Genomic DNA, 16,854 nt, shown 5'->3' on the forward strand with positions numbered 1-16,854 from the left:
ACATTTCACAGGTAGAGGGAAGAATGAATTCAATTAAATACCAGCAAATTCTGGAAGCAAACATCACATTGTCTGTAAAAAGCTGAACATGAAAAGAGGATGGCTTCTACGACAGGATAATAATCCTAAACACACCCCAAAATCCACAATCGACTACCTCAAGAGGCACAAGCTGAAGCCGTGGCCCTCGAAGTCTCCTGACCTAAACATCATCGAAAATCTGTGGATAGACCTCAAAAGATCAGTGCTTGCAGGACAGCCCAAGAATCTCACAGAACTAGAAGCCTTTTGCAGGGAAGAATCGAAGAAAATCCCCCAAACAAGAATTGCAAGACTCTTAGCTGGATACAAAAGCACTTACAAGCTGTGATACTTGCCAAAGGGGGTGTTACTATGTACTGGTCATGCAGGATGCCCACACTTTTGCTTTGGGCTCTTTTCCTTTTTTGTTATTTTGAAACAATAAAAGATGGAAATAAAAAAAAAAATCTTGCTTACAATATTAAAGATATGTCTCATCTTTAACTTTATGCCTTTTGGAAATCAGGTCATCTTCTACTCGCTTAGCTATTCACATTAACAGAAAATTTGACCGGGGTGCCCAAAATTTGGCACGCCACTATATTATGAATCAAACTGCTATTCTACAGTTTGCCTGCTGAGGGCAGCACCAGTCTGTAAGGACAGACAAAGCAACTGACATCAAGCATTAAATAATTGGAATTCTCCTTGTTGCAGTCAAATTAAATTGGATTAGAAACTCAATTGGATTGAAGTGAAAAGCAATATAAACTCGGTGTTCTTCAGAATGTACAAAAAAATAACAGGAATTTGGTCCTCATTTTTTTCTGGATCTGGGCAGTGACAACAAGACAACAGATCTAATTTCACTTCTGAAGCTTCTTCAAAACCATGAAGGTTGCTTCTGAAAAGTTGTCTCAATATCTTTCCTATTTATACCAATTTTTTATCATTGAGTTATTGTAATTTTCATTTTTTGTTTTTCTTTGACAGTGCCAGATTTGGCTGAGTGGAAAGTATATTTCAATGTGAATCTCCAATGATAACCAAGGACACCACCGAGGCAAATACTCTGGATAACAATACACTGAACGGGTCACATTTTTCCATTCTGCGTGAGAAGAAAATGGATTCAAAATGTACTGCAGCCATTAGAAAAACAATCCATGGTGGCACTTCAGTGTGGTATTGATAAAATGACTTCATCTGTTCTGCTTGTCCAGTCCACGTGTTAATGTCTTTAATTTGTACCATATTGGTTTCCATACAATCTGCATTTAATTCACCCTTCTCAATACAACAACCAACAGCATCTCTACAGCAAATATTTGTGGATCGGTGGAACATTTCGATCTGAACTTTGCATCATTTGCTATTCCATGTTTCAATCCAGAGTTCCATGCTAAGGTTATTTTTGTTTTGAACAGTCTTTTGAAGAGATTGTGTTTATTCTGCTTACTTAGTGTAATTTCTCCAAATGCATTAACTTTTAACTTCTGAAATGGAGCTGAGTGGCTTGTCTCAATCCATTTGCTTTAGATGCTGATCACTAACACAAGGGATTCTGCAGTTGCTGGAAATGCAGACAAAGACACACAATGTGGTGTAGGAACTCACAGGGCAGGCAGTATCTATAGAGAACAATAAAGAGTTGACAATTTAGCAGAAGACATCGGTTCTTTATTCATATGCATAGAAGATGCATGACCTGTTGAGGTCCTCCAGTGTTCTGTGATAAATGTTCCTCTGTTCTTTTGAATGCAACCTAAAAAATATCAAAAATGTCATATTCTGTTGTATTGTTGATTCCAACATCTCAGAGGTAATATTGCCCCTTGACTAAAATATCCTGCATTCACCTGCATTCACAACCACTGAAAATGGAACAGTTTGAAAATCTTCACCATAAGGCACAGCCAATAGATGGCACACCAAGTCCTTTAGTTACCTGTGTGATGCAAGTGTTTCCCCACATTGATCCACTCCTTCAATACAGTGTTGACAATTATGGTGTTTGTAAAGATGAGGATGAATTCTTCTCATTGAGAGATCTATAAACAGAGGACACAGATTGAAGGTTATTGTCAAAACGAGCAAAGGGAAGATGAGTATTTCTTCACACGCTGTGAATATTTTTGACCAGCTGAAAGGACTGTGGATGGAGATTTCATAATGACTCTCAAAAGGGAATTGTCTCTATACTTATGATGAAGGCATATGAAAGTCTGTGAGCGAAGGAGCAGGAAGGAGTATGGGATCAATTGGACAATTCTATCAACGAGTTGGCAAAACCCCAAAAGACTGAATAAGTTTGCACTGTGTGATTCAATGATTCCAAAATGTACTTGTACAAAAACAACTATAAAACCTCTATTTCATCTGCATTTATCATGCAATTTCTATTCAGATAATACTATCAAACTGCCATTAATATTTGCTTCTTAAATATTTTTCTTCTATTGAATTTTCTAAATTATCTCATGTCGGTATCTAGACATCTCTGGTAATGCTTGCATTTATTACCTATCCCTACTTGCATCTGAAATGAGGAAAGGGTTAAGAATAAAGTTCATTATTGGATCTGTAGCCACAGCTAGGGTAAATACAACAAGAAACCTGCCGCCAGATTGCATTGGGGAGCCAGACGCATTTTACTGCAATTCATGACTCATTATTACTTTTACAGAGATTAGAGATTTATCTGCATGTTTAATAATCAAATTTCAGCGTTTCCATGTTGGGATTTGAACTTGTGTCTCAGCATCAATTGTTGAGAATTATTGCTGATACATCAGAAACAGAATGTCTATCTTACATTACTAGAGGATGCCACATTTCACAACACATTTATCAATCAGGGTCATGAGAGTCTGGAATGAACTGCCAACGCAAATTGTGCATGCGAGCTCAATTCCAACGGTTCAGAAAAGTTTGGATGGGAGGGGTATGGAGGACTATGGTTCTGGAACATGACAATATGAGTACATAGTTTAAATGTTTTGACATGGACTAGATTGGCCAAAGGGCCTGGCTTTGTGCTGTACATTTCTATGACTCTATTATCTTGAAGATGTAGTTATAAGTGTGGAACTGGAAGATACCAGCACCAGTTAAGTGGTGTTGAAACAAGTCTTCACGTGTGGAATAAAGTAGCAAAGAAATAGTTATTTTTGAAGTTATCTATTGAAATGAATCCCGTTAGAGGAAACATTGAAGATTGCTGATATAAGATCAAGGATATTGTATCATTTATATAAATAGGGACATAAGAATTTTTCATAGTCATGAGCACTCTTGGACAATCCACCACTCTCCCACTGCATGCAATATCTCATACAATTTCTAATGATAGGTTCTACAAGTTAATCCGATGCCCAACAGAAATTATCATAGTCATACATACAATAGGAATGTATAGAATTTTATGAATAAGTAGAAAAAAATAAAAAAAAGTTGTGAGAATTCAGCATCTATGGAGGGAAATGAACACTGGACACTTCAGGTTAAGAAATTTCATTAGGATATGAAGAAAAAAGGCTGTAGCCAGAATACGTGAATGTGGGGAGGTGGAAGAACATTAAATGGTGGGTAAGATGTGAAACCATGTCAGGGGAGAGATTTTGGATCAGACAGTGCACTCCTTTAGTATTAAAGCCATCTTATTTTTCCGTTATATGCAGAGTGCTCTGGAATATTTTGCTGACAATGTTTTTGAAGTATTTTTTTCTGAAGTGTGCATACTGTGAGCAAACTGCCGGCAAAGTATTTGGACATGACAAGACTCCATAAGCAACATGACGAACATCCAGTTAATTTGTTTCAGTGGTTGAATGTTGGGCAGGACACCAGGAGAGAATTCCTGCTCTTCTTATAGATCGTGCCAGCTGTGGTTTGATATGTGGCTTTACTTTGTGGAAAAATATGACAGGTGGAGTACTTTGAATTATTATTGTTATTACTCCTATTGGAACTTCTCACTGGAAGACCACAGTACGTGTGGATAAGAAATAAAATCTTCACCTCACTAATGGTCAACACTAGCATACCATAAGAATTGGTGTTTAGTCCACTGTTCCACTTTCTCTACACCCATGACCGTGTGACGAGACACAGCTCAAATGCCATTTTTAAATATGATAATGATACAATGATAGTTGGCAGAATTTCACATTTAACAAGAAAGCACACATGAGTGAGATACAGTATATCAGCTGGCTGAGCATTGCCACCGCAACTTTCCACTCAACATCAGTAAGACCAAGGAGGTGTTTGTGAACTTCAGAAAGGCTAAGACGAGAGAAAAAAACATAGAGGGATCATAAGTGATTTCAAGTACATTTTCCAACATTTCTGTAGATATGTTCTGAGCCCTAGAAATAAATGTGGTTACAAAGAAGGTAAGATGGCAGCTACATTCCAGTGGAAGTTTGTAGAAATTTGGTACATCACCAAACACACTCACAGATTTCTACAGATGTACTGTGCAGAGTATTCGGACTGGATGCATCACCATCTGGTATCGAAGGGAGGGGGCACCGCACAGGATCGAAATAAGCTGCAGAGAGTCCGCTCCATCTTGGGCAAGAGTCTCCTCAGCATCCAGGGCATCTTCAAGGAGCGATGCCTCAAAATGGTGGCATCCATCATTAAGGAACACCAACCATGACATGCCCTCTTCTTATTGCTATCATCAGGGAGGAGGCGCATCAGCCAGAAGGCACTCACTCAATGATTCAGGAACAGCTTCCCCTCTGCAATCAGATTTCTGAATGGACAGTGAACCAATGAACAGTACCTCTCAATTTACACTAATCAATTAATTTCACAAATACACTCTAAACAATTTCAGTGAGCAGTATGTTTATACATACTTCTTGCTGTCGAGGGGTAGAGTTTAAGAGGCGCGATGTAATGATGCAGCTCTATAAAACTCTAGTTAGGACACACTTGGAGTACTGTGTCCAGTTCTGGTCGCCTCAGTATAGGAAGGATGTGGAAGCATTGGAAAGGGTACAGAGGAGATTTACCAGGATGCTACTTGGTTTAGAGAATATTGATTATGATCAGAGACTAAGGGACTAGGGCGTTACTCATTGGAGAGAAGGAGGATGAGAGGAGACATGATAGAGGTGTAAGAAGGTATAAAGAGGAACAGACAGAATGGACAGCCAGCGCCTCTTCCCCAGGGCACCACAGCTCAGTACAAGAGGACATGGCTTTAAGGTAAGGGGAGGAAAGTTCAAGGGGGATATTAGAGGAAGGTTTTTCACTCAGAGAGTGGTTGGTGTGTGGAATACATTGCCTGAGTCAGTGGTGGAGGCAGGTACACTAGTGAATGTTAAGAGACTACTAGATAGGTATATGGAGGAATTTAAGGTGGGGGGTTATATGGGAGGCAGGGTTTGAGGTTCAGCACAACATTGTGGGCCGAAGTGCCTGTAGGTTACTGTACTATTAGATGTTCTATGTTCTATGTACTGTAATTCATTGTGTTTATTATCATATATTGCAAAAATACTGCTGCCACATAACAACAAATTTCATGAGATAAACTGGTGATATTGAACCTAATTCTGATACTGATTATAATTATTATATAATCTATTTAGGTACAAATTGTCTGACATGCTAATTATACAGATCAACTCATCATACAGTACATTGAGGTCATGCGAGTTAAAATGATAAGAGTGCAGATTAAAGTTTAACAGTTGCAGAGAAAGTGCAATGCAGGTAGATAATAAACTACAAGACTGTGACAAGGCAGATTATGAAGGGAATAGTCCATTTTACAAATGACAGAGTAGAAGCTGATGATGTTTGTGCAGATCTGGGTATCTCCAGCCACAAATCATGGAAAATCACAAACATTTAGACCTTCATCGCAGGAGCTGTTGCATATGAGAATAAACATGTTATGCTCCAATTATAATGTTTCTGGTGAGACCATATGCAGATTATAGTATACAAATCAGGTTTCCCAGTCTAAGGAAGGATACACTTGTGATCGATGGAATGTAATAATTCACCAGATTGATTCCTATGATAATGTGTTTGTAGAAGAATGAGACGTTTTCCAGTTGAAACACTGAAAATATTTCTGTGGTGTTTGGTGGGATACAGCCAGGATACTTTACTTTCTTAACATGATAATTGCAGGTTAAAGGTCTGAAGGTGCTAACTGGGGAGAAAATGATAGGAAAGATGCCTGGTGTCATTCTATCAATTAATAATTCTTGAAAGGAGCAAATATTTGTCATAATTTTACCTAATGACTCTACTAGAAAAAAATATTTGATTATTCTTTGACTACCCTTACTGTGGATTTGCCATCTGCAAGCTGACTCCCATATTACAACAATTGCTGTACATCATAATTACTGAATTAGCTCCAAAAGCCTTTATGAAAAGTGTTGCATGAATTCTTCCTTCCAAAGAGACTAAGATCTGCAGCAAGCAACAAACAAGGTTCTGGAACAACTCAATTTGTTCAGGCAGCATCTGTGAAGTTGGCATTTCAGATCAAGACTGGCACGACCAGATTTAACTAAATGTCCAACTTGTACTTATTGCTGATATGTCATTCTGCAGAGTGACAAATCTCTGAAATTCACCATGTGAGAGGATTATAGAACCTAGATCTTTGGGAGTACTTAAAGAGGAAGGCAATAACTTTTTGAACAATCAGGAAATTCAGGGCTGTTAGGAAGTAACACTGAAGAGGAAATCAGGACTGTGGCAGATCAGATATGATCATATTAAAAGCTGGCATTGAACTGAGTTAGATTGGTCATTTTTCGTATTGCTCCAACTATTCTATTAGTTATCTGAATCTTCATTTTTGCTTTGCAAAATTCTGATATTTCCCACTTTGCAACATTGTTGAAAGCACCTTCAACTCAAGGTTGCATGTGTCATTGGCAAAGAGAATGAATGGCTCACAGCTCCAGAGATCTGAATTCAATACCAATGTCTGATGTTGTCTGTGCAGAGCTTGCATGCCCTCCCTGTGACTGCACAGATTTCCTCTCGGTGTAATATTTCAGTTTCCCAATGTCTCAAAGTGGTATGACATGAATATATGGGTGATTGTGATTCATTATATGAATGATGGACCAAAAGGCCTTTATTCATGCGCATAACTCTGTAGCTTTGCTGCTGTCCAAGAGAATCCCTCATCACCAGATCTTCTTGGGCATTTTGCAGTTGTTGATACATGTTATGAATTGTCCTTGATGTCTCCATCTCATAAAGAATATCTGTGCAAATCCAACAGAGCTAATCTACACTATTATATTTGATGCCGAACCAATATAGAATCCAACTTAATTCAACTCACTTTGTAATGAAGTAAATGCAGGCAAAAGGCTAGCTTGTACCCATCCCAATTAGCAGAGCAGGTAATTCACCTTTTTGTTTGGATCCCTTGAGAATCTTTTGCAAACAGACTTTGGCACGTTAGGAGAGACATCCAACAAAGTTCAGATCTCCGATGTGATCAAATGCCAATTTTTGAGTAAGTCTACGTAAGCTATCACTGAATTGTTGCTGAGCATTTCTGTTGATCTTTTGAAATGACTTAAAAAAAACAGATATGCCAGTCTTAGAAAATGACTGCATCCTGGTGTGAGATCAATTCCGTCTTTGTTGAATGATTGGTATGTTATAGTACCTATCGTGATGTTAATGCGTTGAAACACCTTTGTGCATCACAGACTCTCTCTAAATTTATGTATTAATAAGGAAATGCTCTGTTTCAGTAATTTTCTGATGTTGGTTCAAGGATTGGATCAGGAGGCACAGAAGAATTCATATCCACCTCTGAAATATTTTAACTGAAATGAGATGATTAATGAAGCCTTTATTTAACAGATCTGAAAGGAATAGCACAAATACATCATTCTGGTTCTTCTTTATGAGATCTTGGCCAACAGTTCCATGGCTAACAGTCAATGACTAGCCCTGGATGCCTTTAGTTAAGATGCTTTCAACAGTTCTGTTCCAAAAGAAGTTCCAGAATTTAGGCCAGGTCACAATGAAGAATAGCCCATATCCATACAGAGTAGAAACGAAACACTAATTTAGAAGAAGGAAGTTCCATACAATGGATGTTCAGTCTCTATACACTTCTATCCCCCAACAAGAAGGCCTCAAACGTTCTCGCTCCTTTATTGACAAAAGAACCAACCAATTCCCCTCCAGCACCGCCCTCCTCTTTCCAGTAGAAGTAGTACTGACCGTGCACAGTTTTTACTCTATCTACTCCCACAAAAAGGACAAAATGGCGTTGGCAAACATTGGAGATTTTCTGCGGGCTGCAGAAAATTGTTTCAAACTTTCTCGTCAACATATTTTTGAATTAATTTCAATCTGGAGCATGTAAACTACCTTTTAACAATGGATGTTTAAATCACGTCAATGATCTTCAGATCTCATGACCAACTGAAGAATCCACACCAGTCAGGCATAGACCCTTAACGCTCATCGCCATGGACAAGAGCATGGCAGAAAAATTGGAATGCAAACCTGGCTGAAATGCAAAGAGATGATGTCTCCTCCATCCAGCATCTTGTTAGTGAATGTGTAGTCGATGGAGAACAAAGTGGAGTGTCTGAGGTCAAAACAGCTGTAACACAGGCAGGTGAGAAACATCTCAATTGTTTGCTGCATCTCTACTTGATTATCTGCAGATACAATGGACACAGTAGTTAGACCAGAAGGATTAACAATTTACAACATGGAGCAAACTTCAGATTTAGCTCAGGCAAAGGGAGGAAATGCAAATTTTCTGATTACGTCCCGTTTGTGCTCCTACATGCGGTGGTCAAACCTGAGCTCCTCAACTAAAACTATTCTGTTTGCCTCAGCAGTTCACCAGCGGCCAACTGTAAGCAAGTCCTCAAGACACTGCGCGATGCTGCTTCTCAACAAGAAACACCCATCCTGACGCATTTTAATTTATAGTTGGAGACATCAGCCAGGCCAATGTGATGCAAATCCTGCCGAGTTATCAAGGGTGTTTTTTCCTGTAGCACCCGAGGTCCCAACATACATGACAACAGCTGCACTATGATAAGGAATGAATATTGTTCCTTCCCAGATTGCATTTTGGTAAATTAGTTCACTTGTCTGCATACAGCCAGAGCCTAAAAATCAAAGCTCCAGAGTTCAGAACAAGTAGTGATCATGGGAGGCTTTGAGTTATTGGCCTGAGACATGTTCAACTACTCTTCTAGAGACATGAATGATATATCATTGTTGCAATAGACTTTATAAAAAGAACTCTAAATGAGTGTGTCCCACTCACTCATTTAGAGTGTTCTCCAATCAGAAGCCCTGGATGAAACATGTGATCCAGAACTTGCTGTGAGCCAAATCAGAAGCATTCAATTCTAGAGGCCAAGGAAGTGACAGGAGTTGCAGGTATGATCTTCAGAAAGCCATCTTACGGGCAAAGTGGAGATTCCAGACAAACTTGAGTCATCAAAAGATGTTCAGCAGCTGTCGTGGGGCTGGAATGATATCATCTTCTGCAAAGTTAAATCAAGCAACATGGCAGACAGCAGGGCTTCACTTCCAGATAAGCTCAAGGGTTTCAATCTTTACTTTAAGCATCAAAATATGTAGGAACCATGACATAACACCACATCTCCCAATTATCCTTTGGCCTCTGAATCTGAAGATGATGTGTGGGCTGCCTTCAGGATGGTGAATCCAAGTACACATGCTGACCCACTGGTTGCTGTGCTCACAGAGATCCTTAACCTCTCGCATCCGTGGTGTGTGATACCCACCTACTTAAAGAAACTTCAATAATAAGCATGCTCAGGAAGGGCAAGGTGATCTGCCTCAATGGCTATCACCCAGTAGCAATTACATCCAAAGTGATGAAGTGTTTTGTGAGGCTGGCGATAAAATGTAACAGCTCCTGCCTGAGAGGTGACTTTGTCTACTGAAGCAACAAGACGACAACAGATGTTGTCTCGTTGTCTCTTCATTCAGTCCTGGAAAATCTGGACAGCAGAAAAGATGCATACATCAGGATGCTCTTTATCGAGTACAGCTCAGTATTGAATACAATCATCCTCCCAAAACTAATTAAAGAGATCCAAGACCTGGCCTCAATATCTCCTTGTGTAATTGGGTCCTGGATTAAGTTTGTTAATGTTTTAGATGTTGTGCCAAATCTCCGCAGACTCTCAAGGTAGTAAAAGTGCCTTTTTAGACCCCAGTAAGTTCCAGTTGGCAACAGCATCTCCTCCATGTTCTACATCAGTACAGACACACCAAAGAGCTGTGTGTTGAGCCTTCTACTCCACTTGCTTTACACCAGCGATTGTATGGCGAAGTACAGCCCCAATACCAGATTCAAGTTTCACAATAGACAATGGGTGCAGGAGTAGGCCATTCAGCCCTTTGAGCCAGCACCGCCATTCAATGTGATCATGGCTGATCATCCACAGTCAGTACCCCGTTCCTGCCTTCTCCTCATATCCCTTGATGTTTGCTGATGACATCACTGTTATGGGCCGAATCAAGAGTGGTAATGAGGAGGGAGGGAGATTAAAAGTTACTCTGAGTGGTATCATATCAACCACTCGCTCAATGTCAGCACGACCAAGGAACTGATTGCAGATTTCAAAGATACAAGCTAAACGTCCATGAGCCTGTCCTCATTGGTGAATCAGAGGCGGAGAGGTTTAACAAATTTAAGTTCCTGGGTGTTACCATTTCAGAGGATCTTTCTGAGACCCAGTACATAAGTGCAGTTGTAAAGAAAGCACAAGAGAACTTCGACTACCTTGGGAGTCTGTAGAGATTTGGCATGACATCTAAAACTTTGATAAACTTCTATAGATGTATAATTGAGAGAATATTGCCTGGATGCACCTTTGCCTGGTATGGAAACACCAATGCCTTTGAATGGACAATCCTACAAAGGGTATTGGATTCAGCCTAGTACTTCAGGGAAAAAACCCATCCATCCATTTGTAAATGTACATGAAATGCTATCGCAGGAAAGCAGCATCTATCATGCAAGATCGCCAGCATTCGTATCATGGTCTGTTCTCTCGGCTGCAATCAGGTAGAACGTACAGGTGCCTCAGGACTTGCAGCACCAGGTTCAAGAACAGTTTTTATCCCTCAACGATCAGTCCCTTAAACTACACTCACTTGCCCCATCACTTAAATGTTCTTCCATCCAATGATCTCACTTTAAAGCTCTTTATCTCATTATAACATGTTCCTTTAATTTATTCCAGTTTATTTATATTTGTATTTGAACAGTCTGTTGTCTTCTGCACTCCAGTTGATCTTTCATTGATTCTGTTATAGGTACTATTCTATTCCCTCCTCTTATTTGACCCTTCTGTATTCATCTCTGATGACAAACTGTCAACTGATATCATAAAGCTACTAACATTTCCCCATGGTAACCTTGACTATACCTTTTCCTGCCCTATCTACAGTAAAAATTATATCCCCTTTTCTCAGTTTCTTCACCACATCAGTTCACAGGAAGCAACTTTCTGTTCTAGGACATCAGGTAAGGCCACCCTCACACAACTGCTTTCCAAAGGGATCGCTCTCTCCATGATTCCCTTGTCAATTCATCCCTCCACAATGATCTACCTCCAGGCACATACTCCTACCCATACACCTCTTCCCTCAACTCCATCCACTTCCCAAACTGTCTTTCTCGGTGAGCCAAAACTTCACGAGCACATCTGCTGGAGTTATCTGTTCTGTCCAATGTTCTTGATGTGGCCTACTGTACACTGTTGAAATCCTCTGTAAGTTAGGTGACCACTTCGTTGAGCAGGCCCGCTTCATCGGCCACGTGGGACTTACCATGGAACCATAGAACGCTACAGCACAGTACAGGCCCTTCAGGCACTCACAACCCTCTGTGTAAAAAACTTACTCCTGATGTCTCCCCTAAACTTCCCTCCTTTAATTTTGTACATTTGCCCTCTGGTACTTGCTGTTGGTGCCCTAGGAAACCCGTACGGCTTCTCCACCCAATCTATGCCTCTCATAATTTTGGAGAACTCTATCAAGTCCCCTCTCATTCTTCTACGCTCCAAAGAGAAAAGTCTCAGCTCTGCTAACCTTGCTTCATATGACTTGTTCTCCAAACCAGGCAACGTCCTGATAAATCTCCTCTGCACTCTCTGCATAGCTTCCACATCCTATCTCCTCTGCACCTTCTCCGTAGCTTCCACATCCTGTGACACAATACTTTCATTCCAATTCCCAATCCCATTATGACATCTCAGTCCATAGCCTCCTCCTCTGCCAAGATAAGGCCGCCCACAAGGTAGAGGTGGAACATCTTATATTTTGTCTGGGTAATTTCAGGCCTGATGGCATGAATATCAACTTCTCCTTCTGGTAAACAAATTCATCCATCCCTTCCTCTATTCCCTACTCTGAACTTTTCAATTATTCTCATTTACCGATTATTTCCCACTGGGTCTCCTCCTCCTTCCGTTTCTCCTTTAGTCCACTCTCTTCTTTCAGATTCCTTCTTCATTAGCCCGTGACCTTGCTGATTCACCTGGCTTTACCAATCACCTTCCAGCTTGCCTGCTTACCGTTCAGCAACATTTTTATTCTGGAATCTCTGAACACCCTCCCCCTCTCATTGCTGAAGATGGGTCTCATCCCAAGATTTTGACTATCTATTAATTTCCTTAGAAGTTGCCTGACCTGCTGATTTTCTTTAATATTTTCTATACGTTGCTTTGGATCTCCAGCATCTGCAGACAGTCTCATGTTTACAAAATCTGTTCCCTGATTTTGTCATCCTAGCTGGAAGAGGCCGGAGGTTTGGAATGTTGCATCAAAGATGACTTGACATGTTTATGTTAATAGTTGGAACTGACTGAGGACATGGTGTACTAGTGGCAAAGGGAAGGATTCATTACCGATCAAGTGGGCTGCTCAGTCCTTTTGCTTTAAGCCATTTGGCTGTTGTGTGAGCTGTGTTTGTCCAGGCATGCTATTTTACTGCTCAACTCTCTGGGGTGGTGGTTGGAACCTCAAACGTGTCAGATGGAAAATCTGAAACAAGAGAGCCACAGCTGAAGGAAAAAGCCTAAAGATATTTTGTTATAAATAGACAAAAATGTGATTCCAAATGAATTCCAATGTCCTGAATTCAACTGAGGTAATCAGGAACTTTAATTTCATTCCTTCTCTGTTCTCCTTATTTGGAGGCAGTTCAATCATTAAAGAGATACAACATTTTATTAAACAGCTTATACCATGTCTGCACTAATGCAAATACCACTGTCTACAGATTGATGCAGAGCAACAGTGCCAGTTCAATTTGCTCACTCACCATTTACAGCGATTTTCTTCCCCTAAACATCATTTGGCTGTCCAGGATAGAGATCTGCAACATATCATGCACTTTTCATATTCATTGGGTCCTCCACTCTTCAGATATATGTTCATCAGGCATACACAGGCTACAACAATTCCCTCACTTGGCATTACTCCACTCTACCTCACCACAGAAACACAACCTAAAGTGAAATTTTCAGATGAGAAGACAAATAAATAGTCAGCAATTCAGTTCAAAACCAGGGCTGGAAAGCGAAAGGGAAGAAGCCGGAATAAGAAAGTGGTGGGGTGGAGTTGGGGGCAAAGGAGTACACAATGGAAAGTAATAGGTGAAGATTCAAGACTGAATTTCATTTATCATGTGAACATCGGCGCATCTATGAAGTATGTTGCTTGTGTTAACAACCAACACACCCACAGGTACACTGGGAGCGGCCCACAAGTGTTGCCACAGCAGGATACCTGCATGGAACCAGGAGATGGTGAAGCTGAGTGGGTGGAGAGCGGGCTGAAGTAAGACCTGTGAGGAGAAAGTTGGAAGAGCTAAAGGGCTTCAGAAAAAGGTATCTGATCAGAGCAGAGACAGGACCATGGGAGAAAGGGAAGGAGGAAGGATACCGGAGCGACGTGATGAGCAGATGAAGGACAAAGAAGAGATGAGAGGTGAGCTCTTAATGTGGAATGGTCAAAGAAAGAAGAGAAAGCTAGGAGATATTATGGCTAAGAAGAAATTACATTCATTCTGTCCGGTTGAGGCTTTTCCTCCTCCAGCTTGAGAGGGACCTCATCACACCAGTAGAAGAGGACATGGACCAAAATGTTGTAATGGAAAGCCAACTGGAGAGACCACTTTTTGAATGTGCTTGCCTAAGTTGACCAGAATCCTCATTGGGTCTCACCAATGAGACGTTTTACCTTGAAGGAATGCTTGTCACCATGGATTGTCATGAGGGTGTAGGCTTCGGGGCAGGAATTACACTAGTCCAGCTTGTAATACTAAGTTCAGGAGGGAGATCAGAGCGGAGGGGCAGTGGAAAAGGAGTCATGTAGAGAGTTATCCCTGCGGAGAGTGGGTGGGGGGAGGGATTGGTGCATGGGAGGGATAGATGTGTTCAGTGGTAGAATCCTGTAGCAGATGGAGGTAATTACGGAGATCTATGTGCAAGATGCAGAATATAGTAGGTAAGGACAAACATAACTCTATAAATACTATGGCAGCGGAGAGATGGGGGAGTGTAGGATATGAAGGATTTGCTGATGAGTGAAGCATTGATGGTAGAAGAAGGGAAACCCCATTCCTTGCAGAAGGAGCACATTCTTTAGAGCAGTTTTTTCACTGAGCCAACCGGGGATCAGATTACTGGATTTGGTATTATGTAATGAACCAGAGGTGATTAGAGAGGTTAAGGTCCTTCAGGAGGCAGTGATCACAATATGACTGCGGTCAGCATGAAATTTGATAGGCAGAGGGTAAAGTCTGACACAACAGTATTTAAATGGAGTACAGGAAATTAGAGTGTTATGAGAGCAGATTTGGCCAAAATAAACTGGAAGGAGAGGCTGACAGGGATAATGGCAGAACAGCAATCGCTTGGATTTCTGGAAATGAGGAAGTTGCAAGATAGATGTAATCCACAAACAAAGAAATACTCAAATAGCAAAATAGTACAACCGCGGTTGACAAAGGAAGACAAAGCTAATGTAAAGACAAAAGAGAGGGCATACAAACGAAGCAAACATTGGAGGGAAGTTAGAGGATTAGGATGATTTATAAAACCTACAGAAAGCACTGAAAAAATCATTAGGAGGGAAAATAGGAAGTCTGAAAGCAAGCTTGCAAATGGTATCAAGGTGAATAGAATAAGCTTTTTTCAAGTATATAAAATGTCCGAGATGACAGTGGACACAATACTGCTAGAACTGAGGCTGGAGAACTAATAACAGGGGACATGGAGATGGCAGGTGAACCAAATGAATATTTTGCAGCAGTCTTCACTGTGAAAGACAATAGCAGTGTGTCAGGTGTTGAAGGGTGTGAGGAAAAAGAAGTGCAGCTACTATTGCAAGGGGGACAGTGCTCAAAAAGCTGTTAGTCCTAGTTTATAAGTCACCCGAACCAGATGAACTGCTCCTAGTTTTCTGAAAGAGGTAGCGGTTGAGACTGAAGAGGCATTAGTAATGGTCTTTCAAGCATAATTGGATTCCAGCGTTGTTCCAGGGGACTGGAAAAGTTCAAATGTCACTCCACTGTTCAAGAAAGGAGGAAGGCAGCAGAATGGGAATTATAGACGTTAACTTGACTTAGTGGTTGGGAGGATGTAAGAGTGAATTTCTAAGTAGGTCAAAGTCAGCATGTTTCCAAAAGGAACATCTTGCCTGACGAACATGGTGGAATTCTTTGAGGAGTCTACAGGTAGGATCAAGGGTGGATAGTAGGTCTGAGGGTGGATAAATCTCCTGGACCTGATGAATGCACTCTTGGTTCTGAAGGAAGTAGCTGGAGAGATTGCGGAGGTATTAACGATGATCTTACAAGAATTGATAGATTCTGCCATTGTACCGGATGACTGGAAAATTGCAAATATTACTCCGCTAATTAAGAAGGGTGGGAGGCAGCAGAGAGGAAATTATAGACCTGTTTTCCTGACATCAGTGGTTGAGAAGTTGTTGGAATCAATTGTTAGGGATGAAATTAGTACCTGGAGGCACATGGCAAGGAAAATCCTGCTGACAAGCCTAATGAATTTCTTTGAGGAAATTACAAGCAGGGTAGACAAAGGCGATGTAGTAGATATAGTGTACTTGGATTATCAGAAGGCCTTTGACAACGCGCCGCACATGAGGCTACTTAGCAAGATAAGAGCCCATTGATCTACAAGGAAGTTACTAGCATGGATTGAGCGTTGGCTGCTCAGCAGAAAAAGGAGAGTAGGAATAAAGGGATCCTATTCTGCTGCCTCCCAATTAGCAGTGGAGTTCCACAGGAGTTGGTGCTGGGGCCGTTGCTTTTCACGACGTATGTCAATGATTTGGACTATAGTATTAATGGATTTGTGGCTAAATTTGCCGATGATACAAAAATAGGTGGGGGAATGGGGAGTGTTGAGGAAATAGAGCCTGCAGAGAGATTTAGATAGTTTAGGGAAACGGGCAAAGAAGTGGCAAATAAAATACAATGTTGGAAAGTGTATGGTCATGCACATTGGTGGAAGAAATAGATGGGCTGTCTATTATTTAGATGGGGGGAGAATTCAAAATGCAAAGATGTAAAGGGACGTGGGAGTCCTTGTGCAAGATACCCTAAAGGTTAACCTCCAGTTGACAGTTGTCAGTTGTGAAAAGGAGAAAGCAATGTTGGCATTCATTTCTAGAGGTATAGAATATAAGAGAAGGGATGTGATGTTGAGGCTCTATAAGGCACTCGTGGGACCACACGGAGTATTGAGTGCAGTTTTGGGCTCCTTATTTTAGAAAGGATAT

The sequence above is a fragment of the Hypanus sabinus genome, chromosome 1 (assembly GCF_030144855.1).
Source record: "Hypanus sabinus isolate sHypSab1 chromosome 1, sHypSab1.hap1, whole genome shotgun sequence".
NCBI classification, from domain to species: Eukaryota; Metazoa; Chordata; class Chondrichthyes; order Myliobatiformes; family Dasyatidae; genus Hypanus; species Hypanus sabinus.